We start from the raw sequence: 7,070 nt of genomic DNA on the forward strand, positions 1-7,070 counted from the left end.
TAAACCATCGGGTCTATTAGGAAAGAGATCAATCCAACATTCTCCCCCTTGATCTCACTTTGTACTTTAACTTTATACTTTAACCTGAAACTTTTCCTTTAGTTGTTCCATCACAGATTGATGAATAGAGCCTGCTTTATCATCACGGTCCAAAGACGATAGACTTAACAGCTACCACACACATCACTGTTTTTGAAACAAAATCTTTATCTTTTGGGCCCTTTTTATTCTCCAGAAATCACAGGCTTTCCCTTAAACCCATGCCGGCTATGTGTTCCATGAACACATTGGGTGGTAAGCCTTTAGTGAGCGGATCCGCAAGCATTTTCTTTGTACTTATATGCTCGAGTGTAATAGAGTGATTCTGGATTTTCTCCTTCACAACATAAAACTTTATGTCAATGTGTTTAGCAGCACCACTTGACTTATTGTTGTAAGCATAAAACACTGCTGGTTCATTGTCGCAGTACATTCTGAGTGGTCTTTGAATGCTGTCTACCACTCTTAAACCGGGTATAAATTTCTTTAACCATTCAACCTGCCCCGAGGTCTCATAACATGCCACAAATTCAGCGTACATCGTCGATGATGCAGTGACGCTTTGTTTGGAGCTTTTACACGATATAGCTCCCCCTGCGAGTGTGAACACATAACCGGACGTGGACTTTCGGTCATCGATGTCCCCCGCAAAATCCGCATCTGAGTACCCTTCTATCTTTAGGGAATCGGATTTTCTGTATGTTAGCATGAGGCCTTTTGTGTCTTGCACATAACGTAATGCTTTCTTTACCATGATCCAGTGTGCCTGTCCTGGATTACTTTGATATCTGCCAAGTATCCCGGTAACAAATGCTAAGTCAGGGCGTGTACAAACTTGAGCATACTGCAGGCTTCCGACAGCTGAAGCATATGGAACCGCTTTCATTTGATCGATCTCATACTGGTTCCTGGGACATTGAAATTTCCCAAATCTATCGCCCTTGACTATTGGAGCAGGTGAAGGCTTGCATATATGCATACTGTATTTCTTTAGAACTTTTTCTAAGTATGCCTTTTGTGACAGTCCTAATACCCCCTTTGTTCTATCTCGGTGAATTTCAATTCCCAAAACAAATGAAGCTTCACCGAGATCTTTCATATCAAAGTTTGAGGACAAGAATTTCTTTGTCTCCAGTAGCAGACCAACATCACTACTAGCAAGTAGAATGTCATCCACATATAGGATCAGGAAAATAAATTTTCCACTTCTGAACTTTGCATAAATGCAATTGTCCTCCTCATTTTCTTTAAACCCAAATTTTCTTATGGTTTCATCAAACTTTAAATACCACTGCCTAGAGGCTTGCTTTAATCCATAAATGGATTTCTTTAAGCGACACCCCATATGTTCTTTTCCTTTCACGACAAAACCTTTTGGTTGTGCCATGTAAACATTTTCATACAAATCCCCGTTAAGGAATGCCGTCTTTACATCCCTCTGATGTAACTCTAAGTCATAATGTGCCACCAATGCTATTATAATCCTGAAGGAATCTTTACACGAAACCGGAGAAAAGGTTTCGTTATAGTCTATCCCTTCTCTTTGCATAAAGCCTTTTGCCACGAGTCGTGCTTTGAACCTTTCTATATTCCCTTTGGAGTCATGTTTTATCTTGTAAACCCATTTACAACCTACTGTTTTGGCTCCTTTAGGAATTTCCTCTAAGTCCCAAACACCATTGGAACTCATTGATTTCATCTCATCCTTCATAGCTTCCAGCCATTTAGATGAGTGAATACTTCTCATGGCTTCTTCATATGAAGTGGGATCACCCTCCATATGAACCTCTTCTGTATTATAAACTTCATAGTCGCTAGAAATAGCCGACCTTATTTCTCTTTGTGACCTTCTAAGGGCCACTGCTTGTGGCACATTTTGTGCCTCAACTTCTGGCACATTTTTCATAGGGGGCTGTTGCTCCTCCTCCTCATGTCCAACCGCGGGTTCAGGCGGTTCCTGGATGACAGGTTCCAAACCTTCGCTCACTGTTGGTATGGGTGGAGTTGCGACAGGTGTTGACACCGAAATATCTGGAATAGTTGGCGCAACAACAACCGAAGAAGGTACTGACGTCACTATTTCAGGAACTTTTGGTGCAGCATCAACAGGTAGTGAGAAAAATGGCTCTTGAATCATAGGAGTAGGCACATACACTCGCTTCTCCTCAAGGTCAATTTCTCTAGGTACCATGCTCCCCCTAATCATTTCACTTTCTAGAAAGACAGCATGTCTCGTTTCTACAAACTTAGTATGTCTGTTTGGGCAGTAGAAACAAAAACCTTTCGATTTTTCAGGATAGCCTATAAAATGGCAGCTTACAGTTTTGGGATCTAGTTTTCCAATATTTGGATTAAACACTTTAGGCTCCCCCAGACCCGTAGGTGAGTCAGTGAGGGTTCTCTTCCTGTCCATAGCTCATACGGCGTTTTGGGAACCGATTTGCTTGGCACTCTGTTAAGAATATGGATGGCGGTTTTTAACGCCTCCATCCACAAACTCAATGGCAATGTGGAAAAACTCATCATACTGTGCACCATATCCATTAGTGTACGGTTGCGCCTTTCAGCTACTCCATTTAGCTGAGGCTCCCCCGGTGTAGAGTATTGGGCAACTATACCATTTTCCTGTAAAAACCTCGCAAAAGGTCCAGAAACTTGTCCATAAGGGGTATGTCGACCGTAGTACTCCCCTCCACGGTCTGATCTTACTATTTTAATTCTTTTGTCAAGCTGATTTTCAACCTCAGCTTTGAATATTTTAAATTTATCCAATGCTTCAGATCTTTCTTTAATTGGATAAATGTAACCATAGCGGGAGTAATCGTCTGTGAATGTTATGAACGAATCATAGCCATCCATACTTTTCACAGGAAACAGTCCACATATATCAGTGTGAATTATTTCTAATGTTCCTGCACTTCGTTTTGCACCCTTTTTTATTTGCTTTACAAATTTTCCTTTAATGCATTCGACGCATTGTTCAAGATCAGAGAACTCTAGCTGAGGAAGAATTTCACTCTTCACTAACCTTTCAATTCTCCCCCTCGAAATATGGCCTAAATGACAGTGCCATAATTTCGATGAAGTATCTTGAGTTCTCTTTCTTTTCTTTGTTTCTTTCTCTGACAAGGATTCGTGCACATTCACATTACATACAGAATGCACTTTATCACACATAGATAATAAATAAAGATCATTGTAAAGGACAGCATCACCAATACAATTATTATCAAACCATAGTTCACATTTACCATTCGCAAAATGGCAACCAAAATCATCTGTGTCTAAGCGTGATACACTTATCAAGTTTCTTTGAAGCGAAGGAACAAATAAAACATCTTTTAATACAAGCATGAAACCATTAACTAGCTCGATGGAGACATCGCCAACAGCTTCAACATCTGCTTGTACTCCGTTCGCGACTTTAATGTGTCTTTCACTTCTTTGCGTAGTCCTTGTCGAACGGAATCCCTGTAAAGAATTTGCAACATGCACAGTTGCACCAGAATCAATCCACCAAGTAGATTTAGAAAACTGTAAATATAGGGATTCATTAACAAATGAAATTACATTCTCACCATTCTTTGCCATTATCATCTTTAAGTAAGCGGGACAATCTGCTTTACGATGCCCCTTGTCAAAGCAGTGGAAGCACTCATCTTGTGCTGGAGGGCGCTGTTGCTGACGCTGTTGCTAATACTTCTGTGGCATAGGTGCTTTGTCTTTAGCTTTAGAGGAAGAAGCAGCATGGAAAGGCTTTTTCTTGTTATTAAGCACAAAATTGACAGACCCACCATTCTGTTTCTTTAGTCTATCTTCCTCTTGTGCACACATGGCAATTGCCTTTTCCATATTCCACTTCTCTGGCGGTGAGTTATAGTTTACAACGAACGTTGCAAACTCTTTTGGCAGAGAGGCAAATACCAGGTGCACCATAAACTCTTCCTTGAGATCCAAGTTCATTGGTTTGAGCTTGGAGTTCAAGGCGCACATCCCCATGATATGATCTCTTATAGTACCGGCATTGCCATAGTATCTCTTTATGACCAACTGCTCTATGATCTGTGTGGCATATATCTTTGAAGAACCAGTAAACTGGTTCTTTATCTTTTCAAGGTACTCTGCAGCTGAATCACACTCTCCAATTGAACCCAGAATGTTAGGATCAATTGCGTTCTTTATCACTGCCACACATTTTTTGTTGGCATTATTCCACTTTATCTTTTGGAGATCATAAGCCATCTTCAAAGGGGCATAGTCCCTTTGCTTTTCCTGTCACTCAGTATCAGTGTCAGATTCCCCTCTCACTGGAGCCAGTGGCTCAGTGGGCTTTGGAGTGGTGATCATCTCATCCACCTCTCCACAGACGAAAGCAAGATCAACCTTCTTGATCCATTCACCATAGTTGTCTCCTTTTAGAGTCGGGATGTGACTGATGAATCCCATCAAGTTCATCCCCGCTGAAAATTTCAAAAAATAGTGAGCACATAATAACAACAATTGCATGTAATAATTCCAACGTTGGTCAAAAATAGAACATACAACTGTTTATGTAATTAAATCTATATCACCGTTGGGCAGAAATAGAAATAAATGCACAAGAACTATGAAATTACAGTATTGTAATTAACAACGTTGGTCAGAAAATTAATAATACCATAATCCTCAAAAATAACCTTTTAACCATGCTCTTAAACTTTAATTGTCTCGTTGGTTCGAATTAAAGTATAAAATCAACTATATAAACTTAGCAGCGGAAACATGTAGGAATTTCTATTTCCAGAAGCAAAACTATAAACTTTTATCTCTAAACAATAAACACGTTGGTGCAAAATTGAATAGAGATCATACTATAATCAAAACCATTCAAAAAATTATTGAAATTGCTTCTGGAAAATAGGAAAAACAATAAAATAAAACACCGATCAGGCGGCCCAGAAGCAAAACCGGCCCGCGGCCTGCTCGGCCACCTCTTCTTGGGCCTGAGGCCCGACAGCCAACGGCCGGGCCGCCGAATCGGCCCGCCGCGGCGTCCCCTCCCCCGCCCGCATGGGCCACCTGCCAGCCCAGGAGGCGAGGCGCTATCTCGGACGCCGATTTTGATCGGACGGTCGTCCGCGCGTTTCGCCGGATCAAAAACCCGACGGCGATGCGGCGTCCCCAAACCCTAGTTCATTCTTTCCCTCCCCCTTCTCTCTCCACGCGATGCAGCGGCGATGGCCACTGGCCATGGTGGCCGGGCGGAGCGGGCGGGATGGCGCCGTCACGGCTTGCTCGCCGGCGCGCGCGCTCGCCAAAGGGTGAGCGCGCGCTCTCGCCAAAGGGTGAGCGCGCCGCCGTCGAGCCGGCCGTGGACGGAGCCCCGCTCCCAAGCCCCGCACGCGCGACCCCGGCGTCCCGGAGCAACGAGCAGGCGGCTCCACTGTGCCGCGAAGTCCGGCGAGCGGCGGCGCAAGCGCGTCACACGCACCGGCGACGGCAGTGGCGCGCGGACCAGGTAGGTCCCGCGCCCTTTGATCTCTAGCGTTAGGGTTAGGGTTTCACTGTTGAGTTCGATTTGCCATCGATTCACTCTGTTCTTTCTCTGATTCTATCGATTCGAGTTCGAATGATAGGGTTTGAAACTTTTCTGTTCGATCCGAGATCGAGTTGCTTTTCTTTGACTGTTGTTTCGATTCCTCTTTCCTGACCTCGATCTACACGTGTGTAGGCGACTGATACCATTGTTAGATTTCTAGGATCACACAGTGTACAAATCGAGTAGGATTTCTCTTCTTTTCTTTACATCAAGTACAAGAGTCCCTAGATCTACACAAGAACACACACAAATAGAGAGAGAGAGATAGGACCTTCAGTGCCTGCAGAAGAGCTTGGTCCGGCCATCACGGGTTCGTTGATGGAGATCCGCTCAAAGGCGGCGACGATTGGTGCAGAGAGGTCGTTGCCAGCTCGACGGCGTCGAGGACGATGGTGGGGACGACGGGACAGAGCTGGTGGCGGTGAAGGCGATGAAGGTGAGGCTTCCCGCTGCTCCAGCGCTCCCTCTAGATCGGGTAGGGTTAGGGATGTGGGTGAGGGTGCTGGCGGCGCGGCGAACCTCATGTCGTGTGCCTGGCCCCCTCACCCCTCTTTATATTGCGCTGTACAGCGGGAGCCCACCAACCATTAAGGGTTGGGCGCCCCCCATTAGGGCGCGGATTAAGGGTCTAATAAACCGTTGGGTCTATTAGGAAATAGATCAATCCAACAAAACCGGTTGAAAATGAACTTAAAATGATTGAATATAAAATATCCCGGAAAAATTATGAGTTACAGTGGGAATATCTCTCGCATGCGCGCGCGTGCCAACTTCGATGAAGTCCGGACCACAGTCCTATGGAAGTTGAGGTGGCTAGAGATGAAACCATTCTAGAGAAAATATATATAGAGAACAAAAGGGAAAGTATTAGCTGTAGTAATAATATTATATGTAACAAATCTGATTGAAGGTGGTTGGACTGATACAACGCTATAAAATGACCTACAGGAAAAGTTTTGGAGTAACAAACTGTTTCAAAATATTAGAGTAATAGAGCATTTTTACATAAAACAAACCAAGCCACGGATGTTCGCTTGAGAGAGGAAGGGGAGTTCTGATGAGCAGAGCCAGAACGGTGTATATGTACGATAGCTGCTTAACAGATCATCAAGAACTATCGAGGGGTTAACTTAATTTAACTTATATGAAAGAAAAGAAAGTTTCCATCACGTAAAATAAATATCTAAGGGGTACCTTATTAGCAAGTCACACTCACTTAGGGCATTCTCAACCCTCAATGTAGGATATAGTTTCTATGTAATTAATTACATTATCATGTAGGATTTTTTTTATATGGCACTATAATAAATGAATGAGAGAAAAAGTAAAGATGAGAAAAAAAGACACGGTTCCAACACAAAATTTAATGCACTGGACACTATGAATTTTGCATCGGAAGAGGATAATATATAATGATAGGTGGAAAACAATGTGATATAGTATAGGTGAAGAG

General features: G+C 43.2%; 1 long non-coding RNA gene across 1 annotated transcript; it reads right to left on the reverse strand.

Annotated features, from left to right (window-relative positions):
- Positions 1 to 3,479: 3,479 nt before the first annotated feature.
- Positions 3,480 to 3,833, reverse strand: LOC120653917. The gene is made up of 2 exons (XR_005666894.1): positions 3,618 to 3,833; positions 3,480 to 3,510 (listed from the first exon to the last, which is right to left on the reverse strand). It is a non-coding gene; the product is annotated as an uncharacterized LOC120653917 (long non-coding RNA).
- Between the last annotated feature and the right edge of the window lie 3,237 nt (positions 3,834 to 7,070).

Source organism: Panicum virgatum, chromosome 1N (genome assembly GCF_016808335.1).
Source record: "Panicum virgatum strain AP13 chromosome 1N, P.virgatum_v5, whole genome shotgun sequence".
Taxonomy (NCBI): domain Eukaryota; kingdom Viridiplantae; phylum Streptophyta; class Magnoliopsida; order Poales; family Poaceae; genus Panicum; species Panicum virgatum.